The sequence below is a fragment of the Mesocricetus auratus genome, unplaced genomic scaffold (assembly GCF_017639785.1).
Source record: "Mesocricetus auratus isolate SY011 unplaced genomic scaffold, BCM_Maur_2.0 Super-Scaffold_100008, whole genome shotgun sequence".
Taxonomy (NCBI): domain Eukaryota; kingdom Metazoa; phylum Chordata; class Mammalia; order Rodentia; family Cricetidae; genus Mesocricetus; species Mesocricetus auratus.
In genome coordinates, this window is record NW_024429192.1 from 49,807,887 (window position 1) to 49,820,191 (window position 12,305).

At 38.5% G+C, this 12,305-nt stretch overlaps 1 protein-coding gene across 4 annotated transcripts in view; it reads right to left on the reverse strand.

Annotated features, from left to right (window-relative positions):
* The window catches only part of LOC101835248 (limbic system associated membrane protein), a 2,091,329-nt gene that overhangs the window by 227,806 nt on the left and 1,851,218 nt on the right, over nucleotides 1-12,305 (reverse strand). The gene's annotated exons all lie outside the window — the stretch shown is intronic.

Here is a 12,305-nt window from a genome sequence, read left to right on the forward strand (position 1 = left end):
TAAAAAAAGGGAAATGACTCCCAAAAGGATATAACTGGTTTAAACTGTGACAAAAACTATAATAATATTGTAATTCTAATCTGTTCCTCTCTGTATGCATGCATTTTCCATGTCCACATGGTAGTAGGTAACAGACATTTTCTGGACCATGTTATTGCTTTTGCCCATAGGATAGCAATATCTAGCTGGCAAGCAAAGTTGTGAGAGCTGCCAGCACACCAGGACTCACTTCTACGGCTTTGCTACTGCCATAAGAAGAAAATCTTCTTGGATACCAAGAGGAAGAGGGACAACTGTAAGAACTGCAAAAAAGGGTAGTCCTAATTAAACATGCTTTCAGATAAGCAATAAATACTCCTTAAAATATAACTGCATTTCAAATACTGTGTGAGGCATAATTATACTAAATTTTAAATGTAGTGGGTTATCATGTATTTTATTTTATCCAATAAATCTGGTGAGGCAAGGAGCAAAGCCTTGTGGTGGTTTGAATGAAAATGGTTCCCAGGCTCATAGAGAGTGGCATTATTGGAATTATGGTCTTATTAGAATAGTTGTAATTGTTGGAGAAAGCAGGTCAGAGGTCTCAGGTGCTCAAGCCAGGCCCAGTGTCTTACACTCATTTCCTGCTGTCTGCTCAGCTCCTTCTCCAGCACCATGTCTGCCTGTACACCACCATGCTTCCAGCCATGATAATAATGGACCAAATTTCTGAAAGGATAAGCCAGTCCCAATTAAATGTTTTCCTTGTTAAGAGTTGCCTTGGTCATGGCATCTTTTGATAGCAATAGAAACCCCAACTAAGGCAAGCCTCATAGTAAAATCCAGTCTATATAAGCCGAAGAGCATATGCATGAGAAATAAAGGATGGCTCTTGTTTCATGCTTCTAAATGTTGTAGTTATTTGCTCTGCAGAAATAGTTAATACACATCACAAAATGTTCACCACTGCAAGAATACTAGTTTATACTAGTTTTTGCAATTCTGGATCTCTAGAGATGCTTCCCCTCTGCTTTCCAAGGTTAGGGCTTTCTGTCTTTTATTTGAATCTACAAGTTAACATCCATATTCTCCCCTATTAATCACCCTCATTTTATATCAAATTAGCCAGTCAGTTTCCCTTGCACAAACAAGAGAATCTTAATTTTTCAAAATGACGAGTAGTCATGAGGGGAAAGTTTCAAGAGTGGCCTTTCCATCAGCATTGGTTCTTCTAGTCAGTAAATGTTGCTTTAAAATGGCCCCAGGCCTGTGTAACCATCTAACCTATCTGTCTATCTGTGAATGGCTTGATCCTCCCCTTATTCTCATTCTTGTATGGTGCATAGTGAACAGGATAATGAACCAAGGGAAAACAATCAGTTACAGCATAGGACCAAGAGTGGTCAACTGGCCCATTTCCACAATCTTGAATAATTTCTTTTTATTACTTACATGAAATAAAAAAATACTATTCTTATGTTGTTACAATTTTTGCTTTGTTTTTGAGGTAGAGTCTAATGAATTCCAGGCTGGCCTCAAATCCAGTACATGCCAAGGATGACGAATTTGAACTCCAGATCCTCCGGCCTATACCACAATTGGCTTTTTTTTTTAAATCAGTGCTGAGGATTAAACTCAGAACCTTGGCACATACTTGGCAAGTACTTTCATAGAACTATAACCCAAGCTCTCAAAATCTCAATTCTGATGGAACTTGTCTTACTAATTTCTATGAATTCAAAGTTAATGAAAGTGTATATATTATTTTGTGGTGTGGATTAGTAAAATAGATGCCTACCAGGACTCAGTAGATGAGGCAAGAGCATCATGGATCCTGAGCCAGCTTGGTGAAGTAGTCAGGTCCTATCTTGAAAACCCAAACAACAACAAACTGAACATATTCTCGGCTCTTTAATGTCTAAGTTTTCTTAGACACAGAGATAAAATGAACTGCATCATTGGTACATGTAACTATAAATGAACTGGGTCCAGAAGCATATGGGATGCTTCTTAAGCAGCATTTAACTTCAGTAAATATGATCCCCAAAGTCAACAATAAGAATACAAGTAACACAGAAATGCCATCTTGTAAAACATCAAACCTCCAATAAGCTTGGCATTTTGCTTCTGAAAATGCCACAAAAGTGTGTTTTGCTACATGGTATAAGAGTTTCCAGGACAGATGAAAGGATAGGAAACGTCAGCATGTGTGTTCGATTGAGCACCAAGGGACTGTCATCCTACCCTGTTCTGAAATTCATTCACAGCATGACAAATTTGTCTCTTGTAGTTGCTTCTGAATCCTCAATGTACAGATTAATATCATGCTATTTAATCCCCCTGAAACTTTGTTTGCTATTGTACCTATGGGAATAGTGGACAAGTTTGATATTGGGCAACATTACAGAAATGATAGTAGGGTCAAACAAAAGAACAACTCTGAACTATACCCATAAACTATAAAAAGTTCTATAAGTGTAACTATTATTTATTATGTACTAAAACAAACTAGTAAGGCAGGGCTGACTAAACCCTTCCTAGGATTACATGATTAAATAGTCCCTGAAATTCATGCTGGTAGCATTTTATTTGTATTTTTTGAATTTCGTAATGCGGTATTTGATATTAGATTCTAATATTACCAAAAAAGCATAAGTGACTGTTATCATACAAAATTAATGCTTAATACTGACATTAGCAATAAATCACCCTTAAGGTAGGTATTGAGTTTTTCTATAATACTGGGCAGAACTCTGCCAATATGTCCTGCCCTTTAGTCAATGTCTTTGTATTTTATACCTATAGTAAAATATGACTATGATGTGAACATTTATAGCCATAAGCTAAGCAAGTTTCACTAGCGTGTTTACAAACAATTAACTCTTGGGCTTTCTATAGGAGTTCTCTAAATGAAATTTTGTCACTATTACATGTTAGTAATAGTCTTGGTAAAATATGGGTCTTCTTTAATTTGTTGTAGTGAAGAACAGATGTTGACAGTTGTTTTGAAGCTGTGATTTTAGTTTCTGAAGCATTAGGCCATGTTGTAGTGTGAAACAACTGGCAGGAATCATCTCTTTCAACAGGTGTTGCTCTTTACCCCAGTTGAGCACACCTATTCCACACGGAACTTCAGCCTCTGAAGTGGGCTCTGTAGGAACAAGATTCCAAATAGGCATACCCTTCATGGTGAATAGAGAAGGTTTGGAAGCCACAGTTCCCTTGAGTATTAGGGTAAGCAGAGTATAGGAAAAAGTTCATTATAACTATAAATTCAGCTCTTTATGCATGCAATGGTCCAGACAACACAATGGAGGAGGGATGAGGTAATTTGGAACAGTGGGTATAAAATGTATGTACAAACCAAAACAGTGCTAGATGTAATACAAAATAATGCAGATATGTGGAAAAGTGGGAAAGTCAGAAAACTTGGGGTGAGGCTGCATATAAAAATGATACTGTAGAGCAGAAAGATAGCTCCTTGGGTACAGTTGCTTCTATGTCCTAAGACCCGAGTTTGATCCCTAGGGCCAGCATCCTCCTCCATAAGTTTTTCTCTGACTCCCATAAGAGCATTGCAGGACATGTGCATCTCTCTACCTCCCTATAAGTAATAAAAATACAATAAGAAAAGTTTTAATAAAAGCAAGTGTGGTGTTGTTTGTTTTATGCTGTCCATAGCTACCTTCCAAAACAACACAAACAATTAGAAAGAACAAGACTAAAAATACTCATCTTGTTTTAATCCAACAAGAGAAGTTTCTACCTAAAGGTTAGTGCCTGAAGCCTCCCTCAGCACAGCCCCCTGAGATTTGGCTGACATTTTCCTGCACTGGCCAAAGGTTTGTATGCTCATGAAACTTACTCATTGGAGCCTTTGAGTCATACCTTATCACATTCTTGAATGGTCCTCTGAATCCCTGGCACTATCCCAGGCTGTCAGATTTACAATAAAATGGTCTTTAGAAACACAGACAGTTACTATCATCTAAAATTACTAACTTCTAAATGACTGAAAGACAGTAGCCACTGGACAAAGAAATGTTATGCAGCCCACTACTCCTGCACTATTTAGTGATGGATGCTTTCTTAAGGTAATGCATATGCTGTGGATAGTTGAATGCCAAAAGTCTATGCTAAGTCTATTTAAAATGAAGGTATATTAAATAGTAGTGTTTTTTTCTATTTTTATTAAATGTTCAGAGTGACTCTGTAATCCAAATATGTGGGCTGCTTTAAAAGAGGACAAAGTTTCCAGATGCCAGCAGGGGCATTTGTGACCAGCTGAGGCTGTCCATTATTGCCGCTTCAGCAACAGATACACTCTCTGTGGGATGTCAAGTGGCTGGTTTTGTAGATGGGTCATTGCCTTGCTAAATAAGTGCAAATGGTACTATTCTGACTCTGCTCACTGAGGCTTCATTTCCTTAGCAACTCAGCAGCTTCTTCAGCTGCTCATATTCCCAGACCCTTATTCCAGCTGTTTGGTATTTGTTTTTGTTAATCTGGATAAGCTTCCAGATGTTGATGGAAAGGAGGCAACTGCTATCTTCCCTTTATAGCCTCAAAATATCATTTTAATTTCTCATACTTACAAAATAGGGTTTTGATAATGTCCAACCAGAGCAGATGGTTCTATTTGGCAGGTAGAATAGTATGGACCTGAGGGAGGCTCAAAAATATTAGGTTACCTCGGGTAGGTGACAAATAGCAACTGGGAGAATTCCAAGCACTGGAAGTGAGCTGCACCCTGGGCCTTTATCAGAGAAAATAGAAGTGTTTCTTTCCATATTTTCATATTCCAAAGGGTATGCTTTTCCCTAATGAGGGGGCTGAGAGTTATCATTCCTGGAGTAGATAAAAATTCTCCTTGTATTCATTGAAGCTACTAAAACCCATCATATCTATTAGATAAGTCTTGGAAATTTATCTCTCAACCAAGGCATAAGTGTAGTGGCTACAAACTATTTCACAGAAAACTACAATAATTTTTTTCACTGTTGCATATTGATTTTTTAAAATGAATGTAAAACAATATTGCCTCAACCTTATTATTATGAGTATTTTAGCCATGAAGTAGATGCTGTGAATGAGAAGCTCTTGTTATAAAAAGCAGAAAATATTTTAAGGCCAAGAGAAATAGTCTGTAAATGTACCAAAGGTAGATGAAAAAGGGTCTGGTCACAATGTCTTGTTCGCTATGCTTAATGACCATGCAAACCGAAGTCACATTGAACACCTACAAAATGGGAAAGAATTACATTATGCATAGACAGTGTGAAGAGAAATAAAACTGCACTGTGATACAGAGTGATCCCTTTGACTCTACAGAAGTGGCAGAAGGGTGTTATCAAGAAGATAATAATAGTCACTCACATTTTCTTTCTTTCTTCAGTTTTATCTTTCTTTTTATTTATTCTATTTGTCTTTTATATCATGTATCTTGACCCCATTCGTTTCCCTGTCCCTTTAGCATACAACCTCTGCCCTTCACCACCCCCAATGAAAGAAGTTTTAAGAGAAAAAAGGAAAAAATTTAAAAAAATCTCATGTGAGTTGTAGTGTGACGCAATGAGTCACACTGTATAAACCCCTTCATCTGTATCTGTTTACTTGCAAGTATTCATTTGCAAAGAGTCACTGGTCTGGTTCAAGTTCTCTCGTTTCTCTTCCACTTGTCATCTGTTGTGTGGTGATGTGGGAGGGTGAGAGATGCCCCCCTTTTCCTCCCACATTTTCACGATGGCTCACTGGTCATCTCATTTCATTTCATCTTGGGAATCAGAAAAATGGGAGGTATGTATGGTATTTGTATCAATTCCTTAAGCTTAATAATTTCCTTCCATGATATTAGGTTTCCTGCTTGCTCTAATGTATATGGTGTTCTTTGTGTGGAGGAAGGAGCTAGACTGTAACAGAAACAGTGGACTAAAAGATGTGTAGAATGCAATGATGGTTACAAAAGTTGGTTTCTACCCCTGCTCAAGGGCCCAGGAGAGAGAATATTTAGAAAAAGATTGGAGTGAGTGGGAAGTTTTAGGATTGTTTTTGTTGAATTGTTTCTGTTCAAAGTCTGACACAAGCCATTTTGACAGAACACGGCACATTCGCATAACTTTCTTCTAAACTAACAGTTACCATCATGAATTAATTCATTCCAATTATAATTTTTCCAAAATTATTCTTCATGGAAAAATATAAAGTAGTTGCTGCAAAGATTAAATATAGCTTGGGGAGGTAGACACTTTCTGCAATTCTAAATAGTTTGAAGAATTCCAAAGAGGTAAATAAGGTTGGTAAGGGTTTTGGGTTAAAAAAAAAAAAGCATCGAAAATGAGAACCTGGAATTGACAAATTTGAATTAAAATTTTTCCTGTGAGTCTTTGTTTGGTGAGGCAAATGATTATTTAAGAATGAAAGAAGACATAAAGTAGTTAAAAAGTGGCAAGAAATAATAATTGTGATAAAAATGTTAATAACTCATAACACTGTGTTAGGTGACATCACACTCTATAATTTACAGACCAGGGATTCTTTGCCTTATTTGGTCCTTACTTCAATTCTGGTTCTGCTAATCCTTTGTGCTCATTTATTTGTTGGGTACCTGAGTCTGGGCAGGGTTGTCATATTGTGAATCAATGTTACGAAGTCAAAGAGCAAAATTATTACCTTGAGAATGAACTCCACTGATTGCATAGGGAAGACTTATGGAGAGACTTGATATTTCAAACTACATTATTATTGACATGTGAAATGCTGCCTTGTGGGGTGAACTAAACAATTGTGAAGAGAGTAACCAGGGAGTCACTACAGATCAGAAAGCCTGGGTATATAGGCAGTTGTGTTGAGCACAGAAGTAGAAACGCCAGCAATTGTAAGGAGCGTATGGGGGTTTGGTTTTCAGTTCCAATATTATATAATATAATAAAGATTTTGGTTTTTTGGTTTTGAGTCATTTTCCTAAATACACTGGTAATATGCATTTCTACAGCCAGAAAAGCTTAAGCCGTTTCCCAGCGGAAAATGGACATTCTTACCCAAGCCTATTTGCTGCCTGCATCAAGTTTCCTTTCCCTGTTTGTCTATGATGGAAGTAGAAGCTCTTGCCCTTCCCCCACCCTCTGCTTGAAAGTCAAAGCAGGGTGTAGAGGTGTGCAAGAGGGAGGGAGCACACCATCTCTGCTTCAACACAAGAATATCAAAAGGAGAGAATCTCTCATTAATCTTGAGCTAAATGTAAAGTTAGACATGGAGAGGCCTCGGGGCCCACCTGTTTGTTTAGAGCCCTAGGCATGTTATGGAGAAAATGTCAAAGATTCCAGTTCTCATGCTTCTGTGCCCCGCCGTGATGTTTTATTCAAAGTGTCATGTCCTTAGGAAACCAACACTGCCTATCAAAATCTTGCCCACCTGGCTCCCAGGCTCACACATAAACACGCACAGCACCTGTGTTTAGGAGAGTTGATCAATTCTCACAAAAAGCAGCCTCCTGGTAACACACTGTGAGGCCGGAGCACTCCAGCAAATGATTTGTGAGGCAGCATGACCCTCTGCTACCATGTTTGTATCCATCTCATTGTGCTGCACTTATGCAACATGATGTGTGCACTGACCCTTCCTGAAAGAGATGGTTTGAACTTCTACTGCAGTTCTGGGCTCATATTGGAAAAAGATTTGACTGTGGGAAAGGTAAGGGGTGAGGGATCCTGAAAGCAAATGCCTCTGGGATGTCAGAATCAGCAAGCATTCTGGGAGGGACCAGGAGTATCCCTTGGTAGGCTCTGCCTCAGCTCTGTATTAGGTACTGCCCAAGTGCTGAACCAGAAAGTAACCTATCAACCACATGTCTCAACTGAAATTTGCAGAACATAAAAGGAGAGTTTCTATTTGTGAACTGAGGCAGGTAGATAGCCAGCCACTTCCTTAATCCCTGTCCTGTAACAAGCATAGGGGGGCAGACGCAAGACAGGGATCCAGAAAGAGGCAACCTAGGATGTCAGGCACCGGCATAGGCATAGCCAGTCTCAGTGTCTTATTTCATCTGACCAGAGGTGCCTGGCAGAATATCTTCTTCATAAGCCACAGATTGAACAAGAGACTCAAGCTGTAGCAGCCAGCAGGACTCTTGTATTTTTCTCCATTCCAGCAGCTCCAGATGGACTGAGAAACAAGCCTGGTGGCTGTCCAGAATAGTCTTTATTTTCAGCCCATATCTCCTTTACAACCCATGGGGAAAGGGCAATCTGCTCCATCTGTCTGGTACTAGATTTCCCCATACAGTTGCCTCAGGAGGAGGCTACACTCCTCTGGAATATAGCAGGCTGTGAGAGATGTGTTTGCTGAGAGCCCTTGACTTCCAGGAGTCAAACTTCTTCCCACTGGTCACACTAGCAAATATAGATAGTCTCTAACATGGTAAGTCTTCTCATAGCCTGTGTGATAAGAGAGTGGGACAACTTACTGAATCTTCAGCACTGTAGGTAAAATTATATGGAAACAGAGTCGGGCCTACTTGTGACTGCCTTGCTCTCATAGCCTCTGGCTAATGCTTTCTTCTCTTAATTATACAGCCATCACTTTCTCCTCATGGTGAAATAACCTGAGTGGCTCAACTTGAAAGTAGACTTTTAGCTGTTTGCCCTAATGATTAGAGGTTGACAGAAAATAATAGCAGCCTTTTCCCTTGTCATGCAAATAAAATATATGCTCAGGGTAGCCAAGGCTTAGGGTTTAAAGAAATTCTCCAACATATTTAATGTACATACAGTATTATTAAAGTAGTGTTACAGAACGTAACATCAGTCAGTCCTTTTGTACCTTAGCATGAGGTTGTACACCACGATGTGCTGCCTTATGCTGGCCCCTCTGAGAGCTTTCTGAGTCAGAGCAGGTTTCAGCTATAAGCCAGCTGGTGCCATTCATTTAAGGGAAAACAACTATCTAAGTGAGCAAGATTCTAATCAGTAAATCTAATTACAAAGTCGAGTAAATTATTACAAATGTGGTTCTAAGTGTCTTAAAACATTGTAAAGAAGAAAAATTGTCAATCCGACAGGAATATGCTTTGCTGGTGCCCTTGTTTGGGATCAAGCCATTCATATTTGTAAATGTCATGTTTTAGGACTATTCCTGACACTTGAATCCAGCATTCACACATTAAAACTTTTACAACCTCTCTCTTTCATTCAATCAGATTATTAAAGTGGTTCAAAATTTATCTTAGTTCGCAGATCCTCATGGGTAGAGAGGACCATTTCACTTGTTATAGAACTTTAATGAGCTCCACTGACACACGTGGTACTGGGTGAGAGAAAGAATGGGTGTGGGATGAGAGATGCAGCACTTCCCATGGGCACATATATTTCTCAAGTGGAGTTCTATCTTCTCTCATTTAATACCCTCTATTAAAATGTTTCAAATGCTTCACATTGTCCAAAGCAATGCATAAGGAAAGATAAACACATTAACATTTTATCCTTGGCTCCCAAGCTAGCTGTCTGCTTGGACATTTCTTACATTGGTCTTGTTTATTCTCTGTGAATTATGGACCCCATCCTTTCGTCCATCTGCTTCCTGGAGGGATTAATGTGTGGGCTGCTAACTTTGAAGGCACTTCATAATGGTCTTCTCAGTTTATCATCTATTATGTTTTTGGGGGCTGAGAGAATGTTCTTATACCTAGGGAATATGCACGAACTTTCCCACATTTTCTAGTTCCTTGGAAAGAGTTTGAGGTCATATACTTGGGTTCTGTCTAGTACAACATTGGGGAAAGTGAGGCACGTTATTATGAAAAGTGCTCACATTATCATAGTCCTATCCTAGTTTGTCATCCAACTGGGATGCATATACGTTCCAGATGGCACAGCTGCTATATCATCAAGGGTTCACAAGCCAGGCAAACTCAGTAGGATCTGCACTACAACTACCAGTAGTAGCTCTTACAGTTATAGCATTAGAAAGCAAACTGTACAACTTCTGTATATAGGCACATTTGTCTAAAACTTGGAGACTGGATTTGAAGTTTTCTAAAGGTTCATGGTATTTTGAGATAATGATCATTTTATGAAAACCTTCATTCATTATAGATTTTGAATGGCAAACTACTAATAACTATACAATTCAGTCTCCAGTCTGTTTATCCACTTTTTAATGTTCTGATGATTTATATTTCTCTGATAATATTGACCATCATCTATAAAAGATATAGGTATTTATCCTCTACTCTGAGGACTGAAGACACAATCCAAAGATATACCTTGCCTTCTTGGCCTAATTCAGAATGTTACTTTGTCTTTGCTATTTGTCACAAGTTTCCCACCCACACAGCTGTCCTGATGATCTGTCTTTTTTTTACGGACCTTGAAGGACCTATTTTCAGATCCTTGATCATGTAAGTTAAGTATCCTAGACACTTGACATTCTTACATTTGTGTTAAATAATTGTGTATATGAGGCATGATATGAACAAGTTCTCTGCAAATTCCAGGATAAGGTAGTATAAAATAATACTGATTTAATTAGTAAGGTAGCAGAGAGTCACAACTTATATTTGCACCTATGGAGATTATGAAGCTGCATGGGATATTCCTAGAAACTGCTTGAGGGAACACTGTACTGAGCATACTCTTGTTCTCCAGCACTCTTAACAAAATTCCGAATCCATCTGCAGTTTTGCTGGTAAATACTGCAGCTGCTGGGCAAGGAAGGGGACAGGGATGAGACCCACATGATATTTTTGGTTTTCCTTAGAATCTTTCTGAACTGCAGAATTTTAGTTTTCTCTCCATGTCCCTACTAGAAGATGAGAACAAAGCCTCAGAAATTATTTATGAAAGTATGTTACATAATCAACAAAAAGCCTCAGGACCTCTGCACTGATCTTCCTTACAAAGTTACAAAATTATAATTTAGCAGAACCATGTTTCTACATGATTTGTATATATCTTCAACTTTCTCATAGTGAAAAGCTTCTATAAGGGACATTTTCCAGGTCTCCTTATTACATAATCACTTCTTGATTAAGTAAATAAGTAAATAAATAAATAAAGGAAGGATGGATGGAAGGAAGTTCATGGAACATATTTCTAGCATGGAAATTATTTTTAAGGTCAAATGAAGAAATTTTCTGGAAAATACTAGGGGGACAAGCTGATAATGTGCTTATCTCAGTAGAAAATAAGACCTGACTCATATAACTGCACTGCAGTATTATTTATGGGCAGTTCCATTTACACAGTGAAAGGCATCAGAAGACCTAGATTCTGAAACTGTGAGTCCTTTGACTTGGTAGGGCTGCTTTTATTAGACAACTCTCTATATACTCCATGGTATTTGTCATTTCAAAGACTATGTATAGTAGATGGTATTTTTTAACTTCTAGGCTAAATCATTTAGAGAAGGTATAATGGCTATATATGTGTGATAACTTTCGCTTTGTAATTAACACACTAAGTAGTGGATTTCACTAAGTAGTGGATTTCATTATCATACTTTCATATACATGTATCAAAATATTTCGCTTTTCATCTTTACTTTCTCTCACTGTCCTAACCCACTGACTCCTGACATTTATTTCTGCCCCATCATTTCTGGTCCCCTTTAACCTTCCAAACAGTTTCCACTTCTGGAAATGTAGTCCATTACTCACAGTGGATGGCAGTATATGCTAGACAGAAGTTCATGAGTGTATAAGAAAAGATAATTGAGCATAAAAATAAAAAGAAGTAAAAGGGGTTTACCTCAGCTTAAAATTCCAGGTTACACTTCACCATTGTACGAGAGTTAGAGAAGGGGTTTCAAGGAGTCACACCACTTTCACAGTCAAGATCAGAGGGAACTGAATATATAATTGCTTATTTGACTGCTTGCTTGCTTGTGCCCAGTGTAATTTTTCCACTCCTATATACTTCTGGGTCCTCTGCTCAAGAAATAATGCAACCCAGGGTGGGCTGTCTACTTAATTAAGACAACCCTCCATAAACATGCCCACAGATCAACTCTATGTTGACAGAGAGAGAGAGAGTGCAACCATGTATGTACTAGGAAAAAGTTACATAGTTTTTGTTTCTGTGAGTCTCACAAGCCTCTTACAATAGTCAGTGAAATTAGAAATAAATGACTGTGTCATGACTGGTTTTCTGTGTCAACTTGACATAAGCTAGAGTCATGAGAGAGGAAGGAGACTCATTTGAGGAAATGCTTCCATGAGATTCAGCTGCAAGGCATTTTCTCAATTAGTGATCAACGCAGGAGGGCCCAGACCATGGTGGGTGGTACCATCCCTGGGCTGGTGGTGGTCTTGGGTTCCCTAAAAAAGCAGG